General features: G+C 45.6%; 1 protein-coding gene and 1 pseudogene across 3 annotated transcripts in view; one reads left to right on the top strand and one right to left on the bottom strand.

Moving 5' to 3' along the window:
- ANKRD11 (ankyrin repeat domain containing 11) overlaps positions 1-27,704 on the top strand; it is a 192,812-nt gene that overhangs the window by 121,596 nt on the left and 43,512 nt on the right. The window lies entirely within an intron of this gene.
- On the bottom strand, positions 472-1,504 carry LOC117034804 (KATNB1-like protein 1; annotated as a pseudogene).

Here is a 27,704-nt window from a genome sequence, read left to right as displayed (position 1 = left end):
ATCATACACATTGGCTCATTAATTAAGGCATTTTGTATACACAGTATCTCAGGATGGACAAAAAACTTTTAGTATTGATTATTTATTATGATGTTTTAAACTTTCCAAGTCTTTACAACATAAGAAAATAGCTGCACACATTTGAGTGTTTTCTTATAAAACACAATCTTAAAAAAAGTAATGATGATTGGTCTTTGTGGTTCCTAGTAATACGTTGTCTTATGTTTTTCACATAGTATAAAGTATATTCTTATGCAGGATTGCATTAAGATCCAGTAGTTCTTACAATGTCACCAAATACCATATAAATCCCAAATGCAGTAAAGGTGAACAGTCTTCATAGTGCACTTTCACCTCATTGAAGTTGAAGCTGCTCCTTTCGGTATTTTTCCACTTCCACAACGTGAAGTAGATTGTTAGGGTTTCATTAGTGGTTTCATTATGTGGTTTAAAAAAAAAAAAAAAGTTTTGATTTCTTCCATAGTTCACAGTTCTCTGATGAGACATTTTGGAAATCATATAATCCAGGGATGTTTTGAATAATCAAATGCTCTTTACTAGATGAAGTCTCTCAATGCAACTGTAATAAATAAGCATCTACATCCTTAGCTATATTACCAGTATATCCTGGAACCAAAGTAAGATGGTTTTCTTGCTCCCAGAATCCACTTAATTGTTCTTTTAAAATCTGAATATTTCCATCATTTATAATTTCTGTTTTGGAAGATAGTTCTGACCACCACCTTTTTATGACTGCTTGAAGCCTGTTTAAGCCAACTATTATATACTCTTCAAACTTGCTTTTAAGTAGTGATTTTACTAGCGGCAACAAGTCTACACAGCAGCCAAGTGAGATGTACTGTTTTTCTTCCTGTAAACTATTGGTGAGCGCAGGAAGGCAATCCACCACCACTCCAAGGTCTTCTATCCTCACCAACTAAGCTACAAGTTCAGTTATACTTCTCTTTTTCCAGAAAGTTAAAGCTACATTCAATCTCAAATTCCTGCTGAACAAAACTTGTGCCATCGTTTCATGGTCCTGAGAAACCTCAGGGAAAAAAACCCCACTATATTTTGATGATGGGCTTTGTGTCTGTGAAGAACCAGAATCACTGGAGTTAAGCAAATATGTTCGACCATCATGGTGTAATTTTTCAGGCAGGTGGCCTGCACAGTGAACTGCACAAGCCAGTTCATTTTCTTTATTTGCCATGTCACAGCCCCCACTTCTAGGGGAATGTTGTTGTTTTTTGTAACAAGGATTTAGAAAAGGATAATGAACTTTCTTTCTGTGATAGATCACCTTACATAGTTTATCTGGGCTTTTCACAGCTTGTCCAACTGTTCTATTTATGTAAGCAGCCAACTGATTTGGAGATTTCTTAACCTCCTTCATGTTCTTATTAGTAAAATTAGATATTCTTTTTCTAGGAAGATCAGTGGAATGATCCTCAATATTGTTACAAAAGTTTCATTTTTTAACATTGTGGGTTTCCGATGCCATAATCTCTTGAATACCAGCGCCTCACGGTACCGCGGTGCCTCAGCTCAGTCCCAGCGCTGAGGAACTGCGCCCGGAAGCCTAGAGACTAGTCCCTCGGCTCCCGGGCTGAGCCCCACTCAGGGCCATTCAAACACAGCCACGCGTGCCCGCCGCGAGATCATTTTTATATAAGGTAAAGTTAAAGGTCCGTTTTTTTTTCTTTTGGCAGAAGGATATCCAGTTATTCCAGCACTACTTGTTAACAGGATTATTGTTTCCCATTTTAGTCTCTTTACCTTTATTGAAAATTAGTTGAATGTGTATGTGTGGATCTATTTCTGGACTGTTGGGTTCCATTGCTCTCCATGTTAGTGCTTAGGCCAGAATCACAAGGTCTGGAGTACGGTAGCGTTAGAGGAAGTCTTGAAATCAGATAGCGGATGTCGTTACACTCTGTTCTTTTTCAACATTGCTTAGGTCCCTTTTCATTTTCATATACATTTCAGAATCACCATCAATTATTATAAAAAAGAGTCAGCTGGTATTTTGATTGAGATTGTGTTGAACCTATAGAACAATTTCGGGAGAATCGACATCTTAACATGAAATTTTATGTATCTTAGGTTTTCCACCTAAGTAATTCATTTTGGGATGCTGTTGTGATTATTTTTATTTTCAGTTTCAGTTTCTTATTGTTTGTTGGTAGTGTGTAGAAATACAGTCGCTTTTTTAAAATAGTGACCTGTCTTGGAACTTCATTAAAGTTGCTTATAGTTACAGTTTGTTCATAATCTTAGGGGTAAAGTTTTTATTTAGGTCTTTCACAATTAATGTTACCTATTGAGTTTTAGTAGATGTCCTTTATTAAGTCGACAAAGTTTGCTTCTTGTCTTAGTTTTTAACTATGTGAATGGGAGTAGAGTTTTATCCTATGCTTTTTTAATCTATCAAAATGAAAATTTAAAAAAATACAATAAGAGAAAAATCAGTGGAACCAAAAGTTGGTTCTTTGAAAAGATAAATAAAACTGAAAGACCATCAGCCAAACTGATCAGAAAAAAAGAAGGCACAAAATTTCATATCAGGCATGAGAGAGAACGTGACTACGATTCTATAGCTGTTAAAAGGATAAGGGATTTTATTAACTTTATGTTTATAATAAATTTGACAATTCAGATGAAATGGATAAGTCTCTTAAAAGATACAAACTACCTAAGCTCACTGAAGAAGAAATAGATCACTTGAATAGCCCTTTATCTATTAAAGAAATTGAATTTTTAATTAAAATTATTGACACAACGAAACCCTCAGTCCCACATGGCCTCACTGGTGATTTCTCCCATCCATTAAAGAATAAGTAATGTCAGTTCCACACAGGTTCTCGTAGCACAGGAGGGGACACACCCCACCTTGTTCCATGAGGCAGGATTGCCTTGATATGGTAATCAGAGGAGGATGCGATGAGAAAGGAAAACTACAGACCAGCACCCACGTGAATACAGCTGTAAGAATACTTACTTTGTAGCAAATTGAATTCAGCGGTATAAAAGGATAATAATACAGCATGAGCAAGTAGGTTTTATCTCAGAAATTCAGATTTGGATTAACTTTTGAAAATCAATCAATGTAATATACCATATTGACATAATAAAAAGAGAAACCATGAGATCATCTCACAGGATGCAAAAAAAGAAAAGTGACAAAATTCCATATCCATTCATGATGAAAAAATACTGGCTGCCAACTGAGGAAAAAAGGGAACTTCCTCAGTCTCTTAAAAAAGGACATTTTAAGAGATACCTACAGCTGATTGTGCCATCGCACTTAAAGGTGAAAGAAAGACTGAATGCTCTTTCCCTAATGTCATTTATAAGATGGGCTTGTTTGTGGTCACCTCTTTTCTCTTTCTAAAAATAACCTTTATTACTAAAGCAATACTTTTCATTTTGGAAAATTAGGAAACACTGATAAGGAAAAATAAACCATCCCATTCTCACGGCCTAGAGAAGAGATCTTTGTGTGTGTGTTTCCATGCATGTGTGCACACATACATGTATAAGTACATCGTGTGACGTGGGCATTTTGATGGATTGACCTGGTTAGGCTACAGTGCTCAGTTATTCAACCATTAGTCAGGTGTTGCTGTGAATTTGTAGATCTGTGTACAGTCCACAATCAGTGGGAATAAGGCAGAACATTGCAAGTAATGTGGGTTGCCTTATTCCATCGGTTCAGAGGCCTTGAGATAAACAGAGCTGAGGCTTCTGCCCCAGGGCCCCCTCTTGTCAATTTCAGGCTCATGTTGCCAACCCTCACAATACTGTAACCCAGTTCCTTGCAAAAAATTAATATATTGCCTATTTAACATATATCTATGTTTCTGATTGAAACTAACTGATACACATATTATATACACACACACATTAAAATCTTACCTCTTTTTCATTCAGTGGTTGTCACCTTTCCATTTTAGTAAGCTTCTATCTCATCTAATGCCCCACCGTGGAGAGATCTTTTGTGGTCCAGGGTTTTCTCCCAGCTCGTGTCTGGTCCATGCATGGCACACAGTCGCCTCCCTTGGGTCCCTTTCACCCAGCACAGTCTCCTTTCCTTCTACTGACCAGAAAGCCCTCCCTTTCTGCTTTCCTTATTGCTTTCCTGTTGCATCATTTAGCTTGCTCTTTATCGTTGAGCTTATCTATTTCATGGATCATTTAAAATAAAAATCCACTTTTGACTTTGGTTAGCCTCTGTTACATATTTCCTTTTTGTTTATTTTGTGTTCTTCATCATGTTTTCCTTCTAGGCTTTTGGGTATAATTCTGATTTTTAAAAACCTATTTACTGGGATGCTATCTGTACATAACTACATTTCCCTCTAAGACCGCTTTTACCTGGATTTCCCAATTTACTGTGTAGCATTTTGTCATTCCCAATTTTGAAGATTTGTAATTCCCACTTTGATTTCCTCTCTGACCCTTATACTTAGAAGTCATTTCTTAATTCTCAGATTTACGGTGTTTATGGTCACCCCCTTCCCATCTAAATTGCATAGTGGTGTAAGAAATAGGTCCTTTCAGATTTTTTAGACTTGCTCTGTAGGTCAGTTTTCATGAGCGTTTTGTTCCCTGTGTCCTTGAAAAGAATGGACATTGTGAATTATTGGCTGGAATGTTTTGTATATGCTCATTGAATCAGGCTTGCTGTTGTGTTCTGATATTTGGTGGGTGTTGTCTCCTTGGCGCATTAGGTACTGAAAGGTATTTAAAGTCTTCTGTCGTTGTGTCTGTATATGTTTTCCCTGTTCTGCCAATTTTTGCTCTTTGCTTTGAGGCTATTGTGGGAGAGGAAGAAACTTTCCTCTACCCTCAAGGTCCTTTTGGCTGGTCTAATAATCAAATAGATGTAAGAGAGATTAGCAAGAGAAAATAACCAAATTTAGTACATAATATATGTGTGGGAACCCCGCATACATGAGTCAGACACCCCCACTCACAGAGCATTTCAGGGATGGAGTAGACGACTGAGGTGTATAAGACATCCTGAGGGAGGGATGAGGTCAGGCACCCTGAGAGCTTCAAAGGGTCATTGCAGGATGATAAGAACAGGCGTTTAGTAAAGAGAAGTTTGCCCTGCCATATTATTGGTGATTAATCTCGTATGGGCAGGTTCTTCTGGGTAGTTTAAGGAAAGGGCAGAATTTTCTCCTGAGCCTAAAGCTAAAATTGCTTCTAACTCAAAACAATCCCCATACCACTGAGACACATCTTGGGGTGGCTTGTTCTGAACCCCCACACTGTCTTACTATGTGCATAAATATTTGGAACCATCTTATCTCTCTAGTGAAAGGAACCTTTTGTTCTGTTACAGTGACTAACTTTATCTCATGAATTGTGTTTTGGCCTCAAGCCTGTATCCAACATTCATGCAGCAACCTCACCTCTTTTGCTCAATATTTCCTGGTATATCTTTTATTTTTTTTTCTCTAAGTTTTTCTAGATTTTTATGTTTTATACATCCTGTCCTTATTCTGAGGTAGGTAGATTACTTTTTCCATTGAAGTTTGACAAACTTTGTCTTTTAACTGGAGTTTTTAGTCCCTTTACTTTTGTACTTAATATAACATTTAGTTGCATCATATTGTCTCGGGCTTTCTGTTGGTTCTGAGTTGTCTATTTTCTCTTTTTTAGATTTTAAAAAAATTTAACAAATTCAGAAATTATATACCTTTTGGGGGGAGGGGCAGGGCGTCAATCATGGGTAAAGGCGAGCCAGCCTTTTCCTTACCTTCTCTGGTGGATGCTCCCAGATTTTGAAACCTGTGCAACATTTGAAGCAGTTTTTGTTTGGAGTTGTAGGGACTGATCTTAGAAACTTTTTAGACCACCTGGAACACCTCCCAACTCTGCCTTTCTTCATGCCCCTTGTCCGCTCTTGTTTCAATTAATGTTGTGTGTGTTTCTGTATTTTTTTCCTATGACTTTTTACATCTTCTGACTGTTCTTTTTTACTCGTATTTTCCATAAGAAGCCTCATAATGAAAGCAGAGAAAATGCAGTTTGGTGTTTACTTGATGAAGATAAAAATTTTCAAAGTTGTTCAGTTTTCCACCTCCTATATTTATTGTCCTTTTCATTTTTTTATCAAGAGCAATGCTGCCACCCCAATCATCTTTTCTGCTCTCATATTTAACCCTGACACTTGGGAACTCGCTCCTGCTCAGTGTGAAGGCCTCAGTCAAGCTTTCCCCGGTGAGTGAGCCCTCACTCTGTCCCTCACCCTCCTTAGCCCTTCAGAGTTCTCAGGCGCATTCTCTTAGACACATTCTCTGAGACCTTGAAGAAACACCAGTGTAATCCTCAAGACGCTGAGGCAGCTTTTAGACAAAGGAAGGGCAAGACTCCTTTATTCGTGGGTTATTTTTGAAGATGGAATTATTTTATGCCCAAGAAGATAAAATCTATGCCATTCAGTTCACTTGGAGCTTCCTGAGCCTGCTGTGGCCCCGAGATGGTCCCCAGTCCCCCAGTGGGAGGCCCTGTGGGGCACTCCCAGGGAGGGTGTGTCTTTGGATCATCTCAACTCCTGCCTTCATTTGTAAAGTGGAAGTAATGCCATCTGTTCAGCTGAGGCTAGTTAGAGGCTCTAAATAAAATAACATATGAAAGGAAAGCACCGTGCAAATGTAATTTGAAATGGATCGTTAAACCCCAGTCACTGACTGAAGGGGGTGGGACATTGTCATTAATTACAGTTGCCAGTGTGTACCAAGCACTTGCCAGGGCTGCAAATGGCCCCCGGGACAGTGATTTTTCCCAGTTTACAAAGGAGGCTACCAAGGCCAAGATGAAATCACTCGCTCACCATGGGGGAGCTGTTCCCTCCTTCTGTTAAAGTCCTAGCCCCACTCGCGGGTGTCAAGTCTCTGACCTGCTGCAGATTGCCCACACCTGAAACCCCATCATCCATGGGTTCTGAGGTGCCTACATAGTCCCGCAGCTCCATCAGTTTATTCTAGTCTTTTGGAGCAAGGAAGAGTCCTACGTAGCCAGCAAAACAGGACAGAGACAACACGTGGGAAAGGAGAGAGAGCGAGCAGTATGGCGTGATGTTTCGCTGCACTCGGATTCCTTTCTCAGAGCTTGAGGGAGTTCCTTGAAAAACACAAACAGAAAATCTTTGGGAATAAACCTCATAATTTAGTTCATGTTGGGCCATTTCTTTGCAAGCCTGGTCCACGGTACACCTATTTGTACTATTACAGGTTTATCCTAGACTAAATAATTTCATTCCAAGTTCTCAAAAGCTCCAGGGAATTCCACGTTTTCGTCCTCCAAGATAATGTGGCCTGTGGTTTTGAAATGAAGATGGAAATGGGTCCTGGGGCCAGTGCGTCGGACTGTGTTGTGCTTCACCAGGGATGCGGCGTGGCCTCCACCCTCTGCAGAGGCTGCTTCCCCATGCGGCAGGCCCACCACTCCTGTTTTCCTGTTCTGGCGCGACTTCCTGGTTTGTGGAGCTTGGCTGTCAGTACTGCCCTGGGCTCCGAGTCCAGGTGCTGAGGAAGTCACGGGAACCTTGGAATGGGTGGGCCTGAGAGGGGATCAGGTGACCGTGTGGGAAGGAGGGCATGGCGCTGTCTGTGGGTCAGCAAAAGCCCAGAAATGCCCGTGGGGGACTGCCGCTGCTTCAGGCTCATTGTCCTGTACCACACACACTTGTCTCGTGGCCACTTCGTGTCCATACACAAGATTGCACAAAGATAATTAATCCTGGGGCCTCGTTTTGCTTTCTGTAGGTACATAATTATGCAGAGTGTTTGGTACATCCGAGGCCTAAAAGCACATTTGCCTACGGGGAAGTGCTCTCAGTTGTTACCCGTGGGATTTAAGGCCCGGGTGCTGCAGAGAGGCGAGGGTACGGGTGGTCCTTGCTTTAATCGGGAATTTTTATGCCATTATTCTCTATTTACAGCTTTCAGGAATAGGTTGGTGTCACTGCACATATGTTTAGAGCTGTTTCTAAGGTGATGAGCCCAAGTCCCACCCACACAGTCCTTCTGGGAGGTGGGGACAGCTTGGTGGGGTCTGTGCACACGAGGGTGTCATGGGTGCGTGATGGAGGAAGCTGCAATTGCCCTGTTCCAGTTTACGTTGTCTGCTCCCTTTTAGCTTGATTGCCTGCTTACTTTATGTAATTTAAAAAGAAAAATCCTGTGATGCATTTAATATGGAGAGAAACGCAACAACAGCATTCTTTTCCCATTTTTTCCTCCATGTCATGGTTGTGGCAGAACGTCATTGTTTTCAGTGGTTCTCACCTGTCTCATTCTCCTTAGAAACAGAACTGTGGACTTGGGCTTTAGATGTTTCTCAATAGAAATCTCAAGTTTTAAAAATTTTACAATATTACATATAAACAACATTAGTCATATGACTTGGGTTATAATTTTTTTTTCTGGGTTAAAAAAGTCTGATGCCATTTATAGTATAATTATCTTCCTCCGGGTGTGTTGGTACATTTTTAGTCTGTTTGGAAGGTTGGATTTGCGGTGTTATTCTAGTGCTTCACTGGGGCACCATCTATATTCACTTGCCTCACTGCTGAGTACTTTTAGAAAAAAAACACGACTGGGTAAACTTCGTTTGGGCCCTGGACTCCCTAAAATTCTGGTAGAAGCTGTGGGTCTTCTGAGGAAAATGCATAAATCTGTGCTTATCTGGTGGGACTCACGGAGTTTCAGAGCTCAGGGTCCTCTCATCTCAGCTGTCCTTAAACGTTGTTTCAAATGTTTGCCCAGAAGAGCCCATTATCACTTGAGTTTACGATGTCTATTTAATGAAAGTTCTTGATTATGGAATGGACTCTTTTTCTGGAACCTAATCTTGTTCCACAAGAGTGTTCCATGCAGAGTACCCAACCAAGATCTCGATGAGTTTACAATATAAGATATGTGCCCTAATCAGAAGTAAAATAGGGCATGTCTGGGAATGACTACACGTGTGAATCTTCATCAGATTGTTAGAAGTATTTACAGTTAGTTTCTTTTAGTTCTATTTCTAGTTGTAAACCTCAGAGGAAACTTAGATGTGTACCTAAAGAAGTATATAGACAGATGTTCATTGTAGCAGCCTTTGTAGTGCCAGAGTTGGAACAAAACAAATGACGTTTAACAAGAGAATGGGTGTTTTTCAGACAATGAATACCACACTGCAATTGTAATGAAGAAGAAGTGCATTAACAAAAGCGTAGCGAAATCCCCAAAGCAAAATCTGGAGGGGAAAAAGTATCTGAGGGTCTGTGCGGTCTGTTTCCTGTAAAAAGCATCACTTACCAACATCACATACCGTGTTTATAGGTTTACATGTAGCCTAAGTCTAAAAACACGTATGGGAATAATTAGCATCAAAATCTAGAATCTTTGGAGAGTAGGGTTCAGAGCAGTATGCGGTTGCATAAAGGGCTTCAATTGTGTATGTACTATTTTTTTATATTTAAAAAAATTCCAAAGCCAGTATGGCAAAAGGAACAGATGGTGGATAGATACTTGAGTGTACATTATTTCTCATTTTTTAAATATATGCTTGAAACATTTTAATATTAGCCATGGTTACATTGTTATAAAATTAGGATAGAAAATACTTCCTATGAGGAAATCATAAAATATAACAACACATTTTAAACAAATTTAGGGGTACTCCAAATTCCTGGAATGGATTGAAAAAGAACTGCTTTTATACTTGGCACTTCATGAATGTAGATCATAGTTGGTGCAGAATAGGGGCTGTGGACTTGAGCACTTTAGAATTTGACCTGTGTACTGCTGTTAACTAACGCCCCCAATTTTGCAACTTTTTTTCTTGTTTTTAAGTTTCATAATTGAGTTTTTGTTGTTGGTTTTCATTGGTGGATGTAAGCCTTAAAGCCAACCTGGCTACATCTACTCCTTGGGTTATATCCAGGAGGAATTCACGTTATCTAATAAATGATTTTTCACCTTAATAGTAAAACTTCCCCTTTTATTGTGATTATGGACTTCTGTCAGGCAGCATTGGAGGTTTCCACATGGAATGTGGGTTCTCTGAGCGTCTCACTCACTGTCACTGGGCACATCATTCACACTATGTGAATTTCCAATTTTTCACCTGTGAAATATACATCCTATGACAAAATTTATAGGCTTTTGTCCAAATCACGTAGGTAAAATGATTAATAAAACATAAAATGTTACACAAAATAAAGCGTTGTTAATGCACATTGAAATTTTGTCTATTTCTTCTGCAATCAGATAGAAATGATATATGTGCATGGTAGAAAATTAGAAAACTACAAATAAGTAAAACTTTAAAAAAGACATTTCTACTCCTCAGCTCATCAGTGTTAATAGCTTCTCGATTCTTGTTTCATAGATAACTTGTATTTTATATTAACGTTTTATTTTTAGCAAAAATGAGATCATAGTGTTATGTAGTCTGTTTCTTTTCACCATCAATCTCTACCTTTCCATTTCAGTAGATCTTAAAGCTGTTTTGTGGAAAGTAGTATTCCATCCGTGACTCCTTCAGGCGCCTCTGTCTAGCACAGTCTTGGCAGTCTGTTTCTTAAAGGGCCAGACAGTAAATATTTCAGGCTTTGCAACCTAAGAGGCAACACTGAGGATATTATGTAGGTACTTGTATAACCATTTACAGATGTGAAAACTGTCCCACTCCTGAGGTTGCCCACTCCTGGCAGGGAGCAAAGCCTGACCTGGGAATGTGAGCCTGGTCGGAGCTGTTCCAAGGGCCCAGGCTGGGGCCCCTCCCAGCAGCCCTTCTCCGTGAGGAACAGCAAGTGCCTGCCAGCCTCTTGCTTTGGGCTCAACAGAGACCTTTTCAGTTTACTGTAAACAGATCTCAATTTCTGTGATGAACGTTCCTTGGCATGGAACAGCCACGATCAGTTATTTTACACAGCTGAGGCCCTTCCACTGGGTGGAGACACTCCCAGAGGCTGGGGTACCACCTTACCCAGTGGTCCTAGGGGTGTCACACTCAGCAGGATGGAAAGCCAGAGTACAGCCTCTGCGGGCCGGTAGTGTGAGCTGCACGCCTGAGGACGCGGGGCGAGGCCGTTTAGCTTGGCTTTGGGGGAGTAAGCGTTCAGTCACAGGAGAATCAGCACATTTCTTTGTTTTACACAGATGTCGTGTTATAGTTCCTAGCACTGCTGTAATATTTACCCCAGACTGGGTGGCTTCGACAACAGAAATGTATTCTCACAGTTCTAGAGGACAGAATTCTGAAATTGAGGTGCTGGCAGGGCTGCAGGCCCGCCAGAGGCTGCCAGGCAGAATCCCCGCAGCCTCTCCCAGCTCCTGGGGGCGCCAGCATTCCTTGGCTCGTGGCTGCATCACTCTTGTCTTGGAACTTCACTTGGCTGCCTCCTCTTGCCTCATCTCCCCCTGCCTTCTCTGATGAGGACACTTGTGATTGGATTTAGGGTCTTTTCAGATAATCCAGGATGATCTCAGCTAAAGATCCTTAATTTGGTTATGTCTGCCAGACCTTTTTCTAAACAAGGTAACAGCCACAGGTCCTGCTTGGATCTATCTCTTTTCAGGGGAAGGCTACCATTCAAGAACCCACTCATGCTTTCTCGAGATAAATGTGTGTTTTTTCCTTTCTCTCTTTTTAAGTTTAGATGTAATCTAGTCATGAATAAAATGCAGTTTGAGTGTAAGTATGTAACTCCCACGCCCTTTAAGGCACAGATAATTTCTGAGAGCCCCTCGCAGCCAGCTCTCCCTCCCTCCCTGTTGAGGGTGTCCTGTGTGTCGCTGTCACTGCGGCGTAATGTGGCCTGTGTGGGCCTTCATCGAAGCAGAACGCACGCATCCGTCTGTATCTGGGCTTTCCCTCGGCGTTGCTCTCTGGGATTCATCCATGCTGATAAGTGTGCATTTTAGTAGTTACATATTGACTTCGAGTATATTAGCAAGAAGATTACAGCTCAGCCTTTGACCAAGGTGAGGAGAGCAAGGCAGTCAGATCCAGGGCGCCCCAGGATATGTGGGACAACACCGGCCAGAGAATCACTGGGGCCCAAAGAATGACTTCCCCTCCTCCCTTTGTTCTCAGCCCACAACCTAAGCCTGGACCTGCATCCCCCAGCCTGCGAGGTGCAAGGGCCCTGCCTTCCCCAGCTCCCTGTCGCATGTGGGACACAAAGTGAGGCCATTAGAGGCCTGGCTAGCAGCCAGGATACGCAGCGAGGGCGAGGCCTAAGTTCATTCTTCTTCTCGCTGAGTCATCTCCCGTGGTCTGCTCACCGCACAGCTCGCCCATCCACTGATGTGTTGATGGACATTTGGGGGGTTGGCAGTGTGTGGCTGTTATGCGTAAAGCTTCTTCGCTCCCAAAGGAGGTAGGGTATTTGAGTAAATAGATTTTAAATATATTCTCTCAATTAATACCCTCTTAATAAGGAAAAATAATTTCTCCTAATACTTTGCTGTCTCATCTAGGACAAGCCTTTTACTTGGTTTTGCAAAGGTGAGCAGTCTTGGCCTGAGGTTTTCGTTATGTCAGTGCATTGGTTGCACCCTGAGATGACAACGCCAGGTCCCAAGAAAGGCTGGGGTAACCAGGAGACCTGCCTGCAGTTACCCTAAGGAAACAGGAGACTCCTGTTGCGTCACAGGTCTTGACACACCCGTGTGTAACACAGCCACTCCCATCTGCCGTGCTATTGGCAGCCAGTGTCACACAGCACTGTGCCCTTGCGAGCAGTCTCTGTGGCAGTCCAGCCTGCCAGCCTGTTTGCCCTAAATGTTCAGCCAAGTTCATGCCAAGCCTTATTCTGGTGAGGCGGTACAGGGCAAGCCTGGAAGTGTCACGGCATTACCAGCCACCCCCGCTTCTGAACCTGCATCTCCTGTTTTCACAAAGGCCAACTCAGTTTTGTCCTTTTCTAACCAAGAGAGCAATGAAGGAAATATTCTGATGGTTTGTGACCATCATCACCAACAGGTTTTTAGGCTGGGATATTTTGTCTAAAGTTACTCAATTCTGGTGTTAATGAGACCTGTAGTGAAAAGAATATCAGGTTGGAGGGAAAATGTCCAAATGTCCATAGTTGTCTCTGAGCGGTGACCCAGACTGTCTTTCCGGTCGAGTAGAAAGGTTAAGCCTCAGGAACCAGTAGACGCTGCATCTCTTCCCAAGTTTCACACTCCGGCTCTGATGAGACTTGAGGGCACAGGCCAGTTGGTGGTTCCTTTGAGGGGAAAGGAGGTAGTTTCACTGTGGGTTTCTTTCTGGATGATTCTGTTGTTACTAATTAGGCTTGTTTGGCTCCAAGCATCCACTTAGCAAACCTTGCAGTTAGAAGAGGGAAACTATTTTTTTACCTGGCTGATTATCTAAACTTAAGGAAAGCAAAGATGGTAGTTTTTGTGGTAGCCTTTTTCTACAAAAGGTCTCCTGTTTTAGAAAACCAGAGAGTATTGTGAAGACAGTATTTCCAATACAGATAGGTCTTTTCCAAACTGGTGTTCCAGTTTGGCATTGCGTCAGCATTTGTCAATTCTCCGTCCCCCATTCCCCCTACCCTTCCTCCCGCCATAGTAAACAGATGGTTGTCCTGGGGAACATTGCTGTGTGACACTAGGGGCAGGTCACACGGGGGCCGGCCCTCAGAGCAGTACACAGATGGGGGAGTGCACCTTGGTAGTACCTGGCGTGGACGGGTGGGTGTGCAGGGCTGCAGCTGTGCCCCGATGCCTCTGGGGGGGCCTCGCCCTCGCTGCGTATCCTGGCTGCTAGCCAGGCCTCTGATGGCCTCACTTTGTGTCCCACATGTGACAGGAAGCTGGGGAAGGCAGGGCCCTTGCACCTCGCAGGCTGGGATGGGATGCAGGTCCAGGCTTAGGTTGTGGGCTGAGAACAAAGGGAGGAGGGGAAGTCATTCTTTGGGCTCCAGTGATTCTCTGGCCGGTGTTTCGTCCCACATATCCTGGGGCGCCCTGGATCTGACTGCCTTGCTCTCCTCGCCTTGGTCAAAGGCTGAGCTGTAATCTTCTTGCTAATATACTCGAAGTCAATATGTAACTACTAAAATGAAGGCATGCATGCCGGCGGGAACCTGTGCCTGCACACGGGAGCACGGCCGCCCCTGCGGAGCAATGACTGGCTGAGGGACGCAGGTGGCCAGACAGGGAGAGACACATGTGACAGGCAGCCACACATACCAGTAAGATTGGGTGGGCCCAGGAGCTTGATGGTTTGTTTTTTTCCAGGGGGGGGGAGGTGCAGGAGTCTGGGTGCCCCTGTGCTGGGTGAGGACATGTGTGGGCAGCCTTTCTGCCGACGGCTTCACCGTGTCGTGCAGAACTGGGCCTTCCCTGCCTGCTCATTTCTGCCTAGAGGCTGGTGCAGGAATGTGGGCTTGTAAACGGGGGTGGCGACATGGCTGAGGCGGCACGGCAGGAATGCCACCATGGGGTTGGGGCTGCAGCACAGGACACACGGGGTCCCAGGTTTGCTGGAATGCCCGCACGTTCAGAGCTGTCTGTCTGCACACCAGGCCAGGGCGAAAGAGGGAGGAGACATACACGTGATCTCTGCTGTTAGAACATACACTGTGGAGAAGAGTTAAAAATACTGAGCTCTGTGGAAGCGAGTGTCTCACGGCTGCCTAGTGGCACTTGCTGTATCTGATCACGTGGGCGAAGGAATCTGAGCTGCTAGTTCTGTCTCCTTGAAACATTTCAAAGGAGCGTTCTGCTTCATCTCTAACCTGTCGTCTGCTTTGTTGTGGCGTTTGAGTTTGCAGTCGTTTTCTAATGGGAAGATGTTCCTTGGATAAAATGTTATTCTTGTACAAAATCCTTTTATCATCTCTCCTTTGGTTTGTCCAGCTATGGCGTCATCCTGGGGATGGCATGAGCGTACGGGTAGTTGCACAGAATGGGACGAACTGCAGGGACATGGCAGTCAGACCCCCCAGAAGGACCTGCTTCAGCAGAAGGCTTCCCTCTCGCCTTCCTTGGAAGGCACCTCTTGTAAACAAGGCGCCTCGTGTCTCGTGGAAGTTCTGGGTTTCCACCGGTATTGCAGAGGTGATGGTTTGTATCTGAACCTTGTAGGAAAGTGTGAGGAATTGTGGGCAATATTAGCGTTTTCCACCCAGTGACCTGGTGATCCAGTGTTTAAGGGTGTGTGTTTTGGGTACTCTTGTGTGTGCTTCTTCAGCAAATGTTTCTTGACCACCTGCTCCCTGCCAGGCTGCTTCACGCTCTGGTGAAGGTGGTGAATGAACCTCAGCCGTTGCCTTGGCCTTGGGCCGTCACCACCCCTTAAGACGGTGGTTTGAGTCCTCAGCTCTCTTGGCTGCATAGTCACATGGCCGGAAGCCCATCAATAAAATAACAGTTCAAGCTTTTTCGAACCAACTGGCAGGAAAAGTGTCTAAGTCAAGTTTCCTGTGATGTCGGCCATCACTTCTTAATTTAGAAACTCTTATAAAAGCTCTACCTGAGAGTGTCATCGGACAGATTGAAGCATATCCCATGGTAGCATCCTGCCACCAGATGCTGCATGTCTGCTCGCCACACTCCGGTAGCGTGGACCTGGAGAAAACTCAGCCAAACAACAAAACAGACATGAGAACAGCAGCTTCAGCGCCTCTCAGTAGCATTGGAGATTTGCTCCTGCTCTGTAGGCCGGGGGCTGAGGTTTACGTGGAGGGTTCGCACCCCTGCTCCTGTGGACGCCAGGGGCTGCACGCCAAGGTGATACCACCTGCTGTCCTGTCTCAGGGTACTGAGGTGGCACAGAGCTGTTAGGGGGTGGTGTGGCGAGGGGGCTGGGGCACTGTGTACTCGGTACAGGGCCTTGGAGGGTGAGAGAGCCAGTGTCACGTGAATGAAGCTCAAGGGTGGCAGAGACCTTGTGCAAAAAGGTCTTGTGCCAACAGTAGTGCAGGAAATGGCAACCACCTTCCATGTGCATGAGGCTGGGTCGCTTGGTCATACACCTGTGGGAACAGCCAGATGAAGGCAGGATTGTCCCATCCATTCCTCAATTTCCCCATCCCCCGGCTTCTAGCACCATGGGAAACACTTCCACAGTGTGCTGTCACGGCGCCACCAGGGTCCATCTGTTGTCCTGCTGGGGACATTTGAGCTGTTTGCAGGTTTTGTGTGAGTCTGTGGATGTGACATGGCTTTGGTGGTCTGTGCGTACTCAGTGGGGTAAGTCTAGAATGGCGCATGGGCAGAGCCTGTGCCCACTACTCCTTGCTCCCAGGTCAGGTCCTGGCCTGCCTGGCCTGGCCACTTCTCCCAGGAACCCCACAGCATGCTGAGTGCCCAACTGCCAGCCTGGGTGGCATGTCTTGTTGTCACTTTGGGTCATCTGTGGCTCTTTGCCAGCCTACAGTTGCAAGTGGCAGGACCTCACCCTTTGGGGGAGTAAAGTGATGAGAACAGATGGCTCCTCAGAGAAGGACAGGACACACACTGTGGAAACCAAGGTGTGCTCAATGAGAAGTCCAGGTAACACAGTGGTTTTTCAAGAGAAACATTTAGGACAAAACAATCAGGGCTCTCCGTCCTCAGCCATACCTTCCGAGTTGAGAGATGGCTGGTGAAGAAGGATGATGTTGATTGAGCACTTGCCCAAAGTTCTTACTATGAGAAGGAAGGGTTCATTTCCATATTTATAGATTGGGAAACTTCGATGTATCTGACCACAAACCCAGGATTATTAACCAGTTAGGCCATTGTTTCTGAAATGTCCTGACAGCGACCCATTGTGAGAAAAACCATCTATATCTCTGCCCTAAACATGCTGTACACACACACTGGAAACATGTTCACAAAATAATTCTTCATGAGATGGTGTATGTACGTAATGCCCCCCTGATATTTTCTGTTCTGTTTTATTTCACTTTTTAAAAAATCGCTGTTCAACATGCTAAAATGATTCTGGGATTGACCCTGGTTGGGGAAACACCCAGCAGGTGATCTGCGTCTGTATAACACAGTTCCCAAATTGCTGTTTAGCTTCCATATCTCTACAACGATGAAATGTCTGTTCATGTCTTTCATCCATTTTCTAATTGGACTGTTTGTTGTTGACTGTAGTTTTGATTGTTTATTTTACATACAAGTCCTTTGTCTGACTTGTGATTTGCAGAAATTTTCTGCCTTACCTGCAGTTTGTCTTTTCACCCTATAAGCTAGGTCTTTCACAGACCGAAGTTTTTAATTTGTTGAGATACCATTTTTCCACTGTGGATTGTACTTTGGGTGTCACATCTAAGAACTCTTTCCCTAGCCCTAGATCTTGAAGATTTTATCCCATTTTTTTTCCTAAAATTTTTATAGGTTTTCTTAGATTTTTACCTAAGCATTTCATTTTCATTTGGAACAATTGCAAATGGTATTGTGTTTCTATATGTTCGCTACTAGTTTGTTAGAAATACAGTTGCTTTTTGTGTGTTGATCTGGTATTCTGCTCTTGCTGAACTCATTATTTCTAGCAGTTTTTGGTAGATTCCTTGCAATTTTCACATCATCATCAAATACAGGGGGCCTGCCGTATCTGTGGCTTTCAAATCTGCAGATTCAATTAACTGCAAATTAAAAATATTTTTTAAAAATGTTACATTGTTGCTGATGTGGACTGTGTAGTCAGGCATATGATGGTTGCAGCGTCTGCACCGAACATGTACAGACTTTTTTTCTTGTCATTATTCCCTAAACAATACAGCATCACAACTGTTTACATAGCATTTACATGGCATTAGGTAACAATCTAGAGATGACGTGCGTAGGTTACATGCAAATACTCTACGCCCTTTTATATGGGAGACTTGAGCACCCATGGATTTTGGTGTTCGTGATGGGGGAGGGTCCTGGAATCAGTTACCCCCTGGGTATCAAGGGAGCACTGTAGAAAGTTTTATGACTTTATTTCTTCCTTCCCAATCTGGATGCCTTTTGTTTCCTTTTCTTGCCTATCGCTATGGTCCTTACTTCCAATGTGATGTCTCATAGCATCGCCGGGAGGGGACGTCCTTGCGTTGTGCCTGATCTTGGGGAGAAAACATTCCGTTTTTCACTGTTAAGAATGACGGCTGTAGGCTACTCTAGAGTTCCTTATCACACTGAGGATATTGCCCTATACGCCTGTTGTGCTGAGAGTTTTTATCATGAGTGTTGGATTCTGTTAAATATTTTTTCTGCATCAGTTGTTATGATGGTAATTTTTCTTTAGCTTGTTAATATGGTGGATTGCATTGATTAATTTTTGCATGTTTACCCAGCCTCGCATATTCTATATTTGTTACCACAAACATAACTGTATGCATCTCTCTCTACTTGCTTTCTCTACTTGATGAGAAGGTCAATGTGGAGGTCACGCTGGAGTAATAGATTTCCCCCCTTCGTCCTATGCTGCAGTGTAGATACCTCGTGACCTGAGCAGCCGCCTAGTGGGTGGGTTTTGTGTCCCAGGACCTCTCTAGGGAGTGTTGTGGTAAATCGCCCTGTGCCCGCCTTTTACTGTCCTTATCCATGCATCTTGGGGCAGATCTAGCAGTGGGGTGGCTGGGTTACAGGATGTACGTGATACTTCAGGATACTCCACAACCCCTTTCTTGAGGGCTGTCCTCTGCCGCATTCCCAGCAGAAATGCACAAGGTGCCTGGGTCCTCTTTCTGATCTTTTTCCTCCACTTTGTGTTTTTGTCCCCTTCTGGTCAGTTTACTTCTACATGGATCAGCCTTAGAGGATGTCCCAGACTAAGCCCTCCTCTAGTCAGTGCTTCATGGCTATTATTTGTAGTTATTTGGTTGTGTGCCTTTCGTTTCTCTGTCTCCGTTCGTCACATCCGTTCGTCACATTTAGTCTATCTTAATTCCTTCTGTGTAGACAGGTGTTTTTCTTACTTTGTTTTATCAGCCCCTTTTTACCTCCCATATTCTGAGAGCTATGTGTTTACCTTTAATTTATCAGGGCTTTTGTTTTTCATTCTGTTCTGCAATAACAGTGACTTCTGCATAGGTTAGGTTCACTCCAACTGTTGGGAAGCCTTGAGCTGCTACCCCATTATGTCTGCATAACTACAGTTCTCACCAGGATCACATAGGGTGCTGGGGCCACTTAAGGGACACCAGTTGTGCAACAAGTCCCTTAACCTTCCACTTTCTCAAGTCCTGCCAGAGTGTGCAGCATACCGTGTTTTGAACATATCCAGATTTTTAAACTTTATTTATTGTGAGATGTAACATAACACCCAAAAATCCACAAAGTAAAAATGTACATTCACTTATCACAGAGGACACAGGTGTGTAACCCTCACTTAGAAACCCCCTTCTGGTCAGCTGGCAGTCACGGCGCCCAGCCCCCCCACTGCTTTCCAGACTTGCACAACAATTTCAGCCTTGCTTTTGTTCGTCTTATCACCTAAGTGTGCATTCCTAAACACGCAAGTGTTTCTGTGATGTTTTTTCTCAGCGTTCTTTGTGAGATTCATTCAGGTTGTGTGTTGTCCCTCCTGTATAGTATTCCATTGTCACCATCACAGTGTCCTACAACCAGTGCGGGCCTCTACACGCATTGCCTCGTGCGTGTTCTTGTATCTGTCCTGGTACATATGTGCTTACATGTCTTCTGAATGTGCCCAGAATGCCACTGTTGTACAGTCGGATGTATGGATGTTCAATCTGAGTGCCAGGCTTGTTGCATTGGTTCACATTGGTTCACATTCCCAGTAGACTTCCTTTGTTGTACATTTTTCCTGATACCTGATACTGTATTTTGATTTTTGTTTGCTTTTTTTTTTTTTTAAAGATTTTATTGGGGAAAGGGAACAGGACTTTATTGGGGAACAGTGTGTACTTCCAGGACTTTTTGCAAGTCAAGTTGTTGTCCCTTCAATCTTGATTGTGGAGGGCGCAGCTCAGCTCCAGGTCCAGTTGTTAATTGCAGGGGCGCAGCCCACCATCCCTTGTGGGAGTCGAACCTGCAACCTTGTGGTTGAGAGGACGAGCTCCAACCAACTGAGCCATCTGGGAGCTCCGCGGCAGCTCAGCTCAAGGTGCCGTGTTCAGTCTTAGTTGTAGGGGGCAGAGCCCCCATCCCTTGCGGGACCTGCAACCTTGTGGTCGAGAGCCCACTGGCCCATGTTGTGGGAATCGAACTGGCAGCCTTTGGCGTTAGAAGCACGGAGCTCCAACCTCCTGAGCCACCGGGCCGGCCCTTTGTTTGAATTTTTGATGGATAAAGAAGCTGATAGCTTTTCTTCTACTTAGTGGCTTTGTGCGATTCCTCTTTGTTAAGTGCCTAAGTCTCATGTCCATTTGTGTATTGGTTGGTTGTCTTTTTTTATTGATTTGTGGAAGCTCTTTATATATTTTTTGGGTAAGAGCTGTTTGTCAGGTCTGTGTGTAGGAAATATTCTCTTCTCTTTTTTTGTGGGAAGGTGACCTTTAATGAACAAAACTTTTTACTTTCAAAGTGTCCGAATTTCAAAACTTTTCCTTTATGGTTAGTGTTTCTGGTTTAAAAGATCTGTCTTTACCTTGAAGTTGTGAAGCAGTTCTTCTGTATGTCTAGTAGCTTCATTGCTGTGCCTTTTACATTTAGGTCTGTAATCTGTCCGGCATTGATTTCCGGGCATGGTGTAAGGTGGGGATCATGTCGTGTTTTTCCATTGGATGCCCAGTTGTCCCCTCGCCACTAATGGACCCAACTGCCTTTCCTGCCTTTGGAGCTTCTGTGGTCATAAGTTAGTGTCCATATTTTGGGGACCAGACCCTTTCTGGCTCTGCTTTGTTGGTCAGCATCATGGTGTTTTAACAGTTGCTTCAGCTTTTAAATAATTTGCACTTTAATTTTGAGGTTCTTTCTTTTCAAGTTTATTTGCTTGAGTTTTTAAAAAGACTTTTCCCTCTCTTTTCTTACGACAATTTGGGCTTCTGCACAGTAGTCATTTTATGCTTTCACATCACTGCTCTCCTGGGGTGGGTTCATTTCCTGGTAGCAAGTCTTTTCCTGCCCTTGGGCTGCAGAGGTTCCCAGACTTCTTGAGCTTGAAGATTAGTGAGTACCGTATAGGGCTTTTGTGATGGCGGTTACAGCTTTCAAATTCTTGTATTAAAACATTGTCTTAAAAAGTATAACAAAATTTTTAAATGTTTTGTTCATTAAGAAGTAATAAACTATTACATACAATTTTTTTGTAGAAAATAACTATTTTACAAAAGAAATCACAAATTTAATGGAAAAGTGTAATTGTTTTATATATTTGCAAATCTCTTAATATCTGGCTTAAATAAAAGACAGCTAGACACTGCTGCCTGAGTCTGCACTCCATCTATTGCATTCTGCTGTTTTGTTTAAAGTGTATGGAAGAAAATCCAGCCTCTCAGCCATGTAGTAGGAAAAGGGAGACATTGGAAGCCATTCTCACGTGACTGTGGATTCTGCTTTGACAGGAAGTGCAGCACAGGCTCTGAAAGCTCTCTGTTGGCACTACAGCCCCGCCAGTGTGTTCTGTGCATGGTGTTCTGTGCATGTTTTCCTGTGTGTGGTTTTGTAATATCCCATATTTGGTCATTTGGAAAATGCTGGTTCACTGAGTTATGCAGATCTTCCAAATGTTGACACATCTCATTACACGTTATTTAAAAAATAACCGTTTTATATCACCACTGATCTCCTTAAAATGTCCTTCAGCGTTGGGATGCTGGTAAGCTAATGGAGATGGATACAAGTTTCCCAAAATACAGATTTCACTTGAAAGCTCACATTTTATTTTTGGCCACAACTGCTGTTAATTTTCCTTGAAGTGATAGGCTCAGTTTGTTCGTTTTTGAGAAAGTAGCTGCCGGATACCCAGTTCTTAATAATAGTTTGTCTGAAAGAATTTTTCAAGTTAAGACTTGTGTTCCATGAAAATGCAGTCAGTTGAGCTAACAACTCACAAACTTGCAGAAGTCTTCAGATAGGTATTGTGCTTTGATATGCAGCAGAAGTGCTCCACACAGACTTCCATCCTGTCACAGATTCAAGGTTTGCATTTCAATACAATTTGTATTTTTGCTGCTTTATCAAGGAGAGTTGTCGGTGACACTGGCTTGCTTCCCCAGAGGACCCCCGCCTTCTTCCTGGGGCTGGGCCACTGGCACCTCGGGCCAGGCAGGTTGCTCTTGGCATTGTTATGAAAATGGTGTTGGCCTCCCAGGCCCCCTGTAGAGCTCCAGGCGACCTTCAGGGCCCACAGACAACACTGAACCCCTACCCTGGAGGGGGCGGAGCTGTCCATTCTGCCCACCTTGATGGAGTAAAGACCGAGGGAAGCCATCTGCACACCAGGGCCGCAATCTGGGTGTGGCCAAGGTCTGTAAAACTTTTTTATGGACACGGAAATTCTGATTCCATGCAATTTTTACATGTCACGAAATATTAGTCTTGATTTTCTTTTACACCCAAGGATTTAAAATGTAAAAACCTATTCTTAGCCCTTATTGCTTACACAAAAGGGGAGATGGCTGGCTTTGGCCTTTGACTGTAGTCTGCTGTTCCGGGGGGGGGGGGGTGTCCCAGGAGTGATTAACTTAACTTTCTGCATGCATGGAAATGTCTTCAGTTTGCGCTTACTCTGATTGGCAGTATGGCTAAATCTGGTATTTTGGTGTGGAAATAATTTTCTTAGGACTGGGGTTCCATTGTCATCTGGCATTCATAGAGTTGATGAGAATTCTGTTGCAGTCAGAATCTCACTCCTTCATGGAGGATCTTGGCTCTGCAACCCCCACCCCCCACCCCCCTAGTGGGCGGGATTTCTGGAGGCCAGGCTAGGTTATGGCTCAGCGCATTTCTGTTGTGTGTCCTCACATTCCTTCCCTTTAAAGAGGCATGTCCTCGGCTGTTTTCTTTTACTATTTCTTTGGTAATGTCTTTGCCTTTGATGGTGGGTTTTTGGATTGATTCTGCAGAATGTATGTTTTATCTTAAAATTTCTGATCTTTTACTCTCTCTCCTTAAATGTTTCTACTCTACCAACCCAACATTGCTTCTAATCCTTTGTTTCTCTTTTGTAGCAGCCTGCTGTGCCCCATGTCTGTATCTCTTGCAGTCTCAGTGGGGCTTCCCCAGGTTCTCTGCATCCCTTCTGGGATGTGCACTTGTGAACGGTGGTCTTCCTCCCAGGCCTTCCTCCCAGGCGCCTGTCCTCTTCCTGTGGTTGCAGCTCAGCTGGGCAGGGAGGGGCCTCGTGGGCCTTCCTTTCCCACTTGGTGTGCGTGGCCTGTACACAGGCGGCCAGGGCTGTTGACCCTGCATCCTACTCCGCTGTGCTCTCCCTCGCAGAGCAGTTCCAGCCGGCTGGTCCCACGGTGCCTGTGGGAACTTTCCCAGGCTGTGCCTTTTCCCACTCGGATTCCATCTCTGATCCACATGAGGCCAGTAAACATGCCTTGTGATTCCCCATAGTTTCTTGCTGTTAGCTTGACACTTGACATGGCAGGATCAGGCTAAAATTCCTAGGAGTTTTGCTAAGCTCCAGGCGTTGCAATAGTGCTCCTCACCTTCCTGCATCAAGTTTTGTCTCGGAGGAGGCTGTCTCACGTGTGCTGCGTCTGCCCGCGTAGAGGGACTTGCAGTACGATATTGTGTGTAGAGAGGGGAAGACAGTGTGGTATTTGGGATGGTCAGCTTAGACAGAGGCCTGCCTGTGCTTGTGGAGTGTGGGTGTGCGCTGGGTCTGATGCACCTCTCACACTTGAGCACTGTTTGAAGCACCTTTGGGAAGGAACACACTTCGTCACCTTGTCCAGAGGCCTCTTGTCATGTCGGTCCTGCCAGCCCTTTGAATAGTTGTCTCTCTAAGCTCACAAATGCGGGTTCCCAGGTCAGGTGGGAAGAAGAAGATTCTACCAGGTGGCCATCACCTGGAGCTTGTGTGGGCCACTTGCGAGGTGCACAGGTACAGAGCTGAATGGGCTGTCTCGCTCTGGGGCAGGGGGCTGGCTGCGGACAGCGGCTGGTTCCCTCCCCGGCTGGGCTCCGACGGGCTGCTGCTCGGTGCTTGGCAGTCCTTCAGCCGCAGCACAGCACGGGGCCTTCATTTCAGGGAATGTGATGACGTCTCTTTAGAAAACTCACCCCACTCCAGACTCTCTTGAGTGCATTCCCGAATGGTGTCCATGCCCCCAACAGCCTGCGAAGCAGGAACAGCTGCCATTCATTTTGGAGGTGCAGGAACAGGGCCTGCATCCAGCCACTTGTCCCCGTGCAGGAGCTGGTCAGTGCCAGGGAAGGGCGCAGACCAGCTGTGCTCTCCGTGGCCACCTTTGCACTGCGCTGCAGACATTTCCCAGGTGCTCAGCTTCCAGTCTGCCTGTGTCCCAGGGCGCCGTGGGGGGTTTGGTTCTGATGTGAACTAGAGCGTCCCTGCGTTTACAGTGGATTTGTTCTGATACTGGAAGGGATTCAGGCTGCACTCACAGTGTGTCTGATCAGGGACAGCAAGTCACCTCCTGGGAGAAAATGGTCTTCTGGGGCGAAGATTTGGGTAGTCAGCTGTGGAGCATGTTGATCAGAAAGCCCCAGAGCCCAGGTTCAGACAGCCTTGGAAATTTCTAGAAGGGAGGACTGACAGCCATGAAGACTATCCACTCTGACAGCCGTCGGGCAGCCCCAGCCTCTGCCTGGGTGTAACAGTGAATGCACAGCATTGAGTGGGGAGGCCTGGGTGTCCCAGCAGCCCCCACCCTCACAGGATTCGCAGAAGCAGCAGTGCTCTAGAGCCTGGCTCCTGACATGAGGGTTAAGCCCTTCTAGGGGGCCTCACAGTGCTGGTGAAACCCCCTAGGGGGAGGCCGGGGTGGGGGGGAGATCTGCGTCATCTGCATCATCCCCTTGGCTGGCGTGGCCACTTCCTGCAGCCGAGGAGAAGCTGAGCAGGTGGAAAGGGACATGCAGGCGTGCAGCCCGAGAGGCCGGCAGCTCTGGGAGGGTCGAGATGACCCAGCAAATGGAGGAGGCCGGAGGAGCAGCTGAGCCTTTGCTCTTACCTAGTTTGTCATGATAAATTAACAAAGTTAGGGTGGCCCAAGCTCCCCTTGGCCATGGACTCCCCAGAGGCACCCTGTGAGGCAGGGGATGCATCCATCCAGTGCATCCAGTTCTCCTGCCGTTCGGTGGGTGCAAGAGTCATTGTGGTTTTTGCGATTATTTTTAACCTTTTAAACCGCAATGACTTTTGCACCAGCCTAATAGAAACTCAACTGAAATGTGTCACTGGCAAATCTGAACTCTGTCTCTTTGTCGTTCCCAGCTTTTGTGACCCCTTTTTCAATGATTGCTCCTAAAGATAGGAGTCTAGTGTGCTGGGGTAACCAGGCCCCGAGGAGCAGTAGCCATCGTTGTCCTGTATTCCTGATCAGTGCTGAATGTTGGGTGTGTGTAACCAGTACGAGGCCCTAACTCGAGGATCCTGGGAGTGCGGTGCCTCGGTGGTCTTGTCTGTTGTTGGGAAGGTGGGCTCAAGGGACACGGTTTACAGCAAAACAGTGTTCAGGAAGGATTCCTACCCTACCTGCGGGGTTCCCAGTCCTTCGGGGGAGGGGCGGTGAAGCTCGAGGACGGCAGCCTTTTCAGGCGTGAGTGAGGCCCGTGGGCCAGGGCAGGACACACCGTGCATGGCCAGCTGCCGACACGTAATGTCCCTCAGGCCGTCCTGGTGAGGTGTAGCCCTGCCTTCACTCTGTGACACATCACATGGAATCAGCCGGTAGGTTGTTCACAAAATAAAAACAGTGGTGATTGTCTCCTGGTAGCAAGGGACAGCTGCCTGTGGTAGAACGAGTTTGTGCCAGAGTCTGGGTGAAAGGCATTGGACCCAAAGATGGGTCCCTTGAGGCTGCAGTGTTTTAATTTTAATGCTAACAATGGCAGCCATGTCAGGCTCCATCGGTGGACTGTTCCCGGTGTTTCCTACTTCACGGTTCACAGTACACAGAACTGGGGTGCACCTTTAAGCGACGAGTTTGGGGGCGTAGCCTGTACTCTGAGGCCGCGGTGTTTCCCGTGCAGTGTTGTGTCTACCTCCGCACCCCGCCCCTGCACAGCTGCCTGTGAAACGCCTCCCCTCCAGTCTCGGGGGCGCTTGGGAAATGGAAGGAATCCTGCAGGAGCAAGGCAGAACTCAGTCACCATTTTCTCCAGCCCTGCAACTTCTGTGGTTGCTTTTACAGATAAATAGGCTTTGGAGGTTGGGGGCAGTTGTTCTGGACACGTCATAATCGCTTCGTCCTGCCGGTAGCCATTGCGCTGCCTTTCCCGGGGGGAGAGGTAGGCGTGCGAGAAGGAGGCCGGCTTCTGAGTTGAGGGGCCTCAGCCCTCCATCTTGAATAGAGAGACCACCCAGCAGAGCCCGCTCGGGGACACCGAGGGAAATCAGTGGTTTGGAGAAGGAAGTGGCTGCTGTGTGCTCTCCTGGTCACGGTGCTGCGAAGTGGGCGGCGAGATCAGGCCCGGGAACCGCGGGTCCGCGCTGTTTCCACGCCGGTGGTTCCCAGTGTCTCCTGCACGTTCTCCACAGACTCATGTGTGTTCATATCCAGGCACTGGAGGGTTGAAGACACCATGACTACTTGGCTCAGTGTTTCCATCATGAGGGCAGGCAATCAGGATTGTTAAAAATTTTCTGGATAATCTTTAAATTTCTGCTGTCACATTGCCGCTCAGTTCCCAGACAGCCGTGAGTTTCAACAGCTGTCTCTGCATCAGATTCTGAGATGCCATTCCTCCTGGCTGAGGTGTCCCCAGTCTGTAGAGGAAAATGGGAGGAGAAAGTGGAACTCATCATTTCAAGGGGAGACAGGAAGTGTCACTTCTGGCCTCAGCCATTGGAGCAGTGGATGGAAATACTCTGTTTACCTGCATTGTGTGCTGGGGGAGGAAGTGTCAGGGAGTGAATGAAATTCTTAGGTCAGTTAAGCACCAAGAGGATGAAATTTTATCAGTTAATGTGGAAAAATAAGACAGGATCTCCAGAAGGATGGGGAAGGCAGATTGGTCTTCTGCCCACAGGGAGCAGGAAGAGTAGGGAACTGCTACTTACAGAATGAATCCTAGGTGAGTTAGTTATAAAAATTACTTGTCCAGAATAGCAAAGCACAAAAGCATGTGACTGTGGGAAAAGGAGATGAAACCATGCATGTGATTTGGTTTATATAAAATATTTTCTAACTCTGACAGTGAAACTAACACATGAAAAGGAAGACGGTGACTTTAGGAAGACGGAGTAGGTGTGCTTTTCCCTGGTCCTCCTGCTAAGTGACGCGATGTGTGGGACACGCAGAGGAGGGCTGGGAAGTGGGGAGAGAGGCAGCCTGTGTTGGAGGAACATCCACGTCAGGCATGGTCTGGTCAGGTCCGCGTGGCCACAGCGCATGTGGCAGGAAGTCTGTTCTCTGCACAGGTCCCAGGGAGAGGTCACTGTGTGCTGCACAGGGCCACCGGGGAGAGCACCAGCAGATAGGAGTGAGAGGAAAGTCTCGGCCAGAGCCTTTGTTGGGGTTTCTGTAGGAAGGCAAGGCAGGACAGGGGGAGCGGTTTGGGATTGGCTGGTTTGAACAATTCTGTGGACTGTGGTTATAGGGTGGCCTGTATTGCCTGGTGGCTGGGACCGTGTATGTGAGGGGAAGTCATGTGGTTGTGTGT

Source organism: Rhinolophus ferrumequinum, chromosome 15, assembly GCF_004115265.2.
Source record: "Rhinolophus ferrumequinum isolate MPI-CBG mRhiFer1 chromosome 15, mRhiFer1_v1.p, whole genome shotgun sequence".
Lineage (NCBI taxonomy): Eukaryota > Metazoa > Chordata > Mammalia > Chiroptera > Rhinolophidae > Rhinolophus > Rhinolophus ferrumequinum.
This window is presented reverse-complemented; position numbering and strand designations above follow the sequence as displayed.